Here is a 700-nt window from a genome sequence, read left to right as displayed (position 1 = left end):
AGGGTTTATCAAAGTCCTGGCCCGCGGGGTGACAAGAAATTATGATCGCCATGAAGGAAATACAATATTAAGAGACATAAAATTCACATATTACCTTTCTTTTATAATACAAAACCAATATTACTAATAAACACTTAGATACCATTCTCCGATATAGAATCTCTCATCTGTAGCCGAATATTGAAACATTTGAAAAAGTTGCTTTAAGTGCGCTGAAAATTAAACTAAAGGATTCAAGTTGCATAACATAATAGAGTATGTTAATACATAACATTCAACAAATAAATACAAAAATACACAAATAAATACATATAATATAATAATAACAATAATAAAAAGAATACGTAGAAAACAACAACACTTGCAGCGCAGTTAGTGGAAGATAGAGTAAAACATGCAAGATGCAAACTAGCTTTTGATAAATATGTATATGATGTTATGAAAAAGTAGATCTCTTAGGTTTAAAAACTAAAACAAAACTATGCAACCAACTGTAGCAGCCCATGTATAGTTTGTTATCATTAGTGTCACCATTAAGAATCTAATAAGTCAAATAAACGTTACGGACGGGGACGGAACATTACACAGTTTTAATAAGGTAATTCTGGGCAGCTAGGTATGTGCCCTCGCTGGCCCTCAGGACGGTCGCCGAAATGGGATTTGGCCCGCGGTAGATTTGAGCTTGAAACTTTTGATCTGC

The 700-nt window shown here is 33.7% G+C and overlaps 1 protein-coding gene across 1 annotated transcript in view; it reads right to left on the bottom strand.

Annotated features, from left to right (window-relative positions):
• LOC119588168 overlaps positions 1-700 on the bottom strand; it is a 71572-nt gene that overhangs the window by 9605 nt on the left and 61267 nt on the right. The gene's annotated exons all lie outside the window — the stretch shown is intronic.

Source organism: Penaeus monodon, chromosome 23 (genome assembly GCF_015228065.2).
Source record: "Penaeus monodon isolate SGIC_2016 chromosome 23, NSTDA_Pmon_1, whole genome shotgun sequence".
NCBI classification, from domain to species: domain Eukaryota; kingdom Metazoa; phylum Arthropoda; class Malacostraca; order Decapoda; family Penaeidae; genus Penaeus; species Penaeus monodon.
The sequence above is the reverse complement of the archived record's forward strand: the minus strand, read 5'-3'. Positions and strand labels throughout refer to the sequence as shown.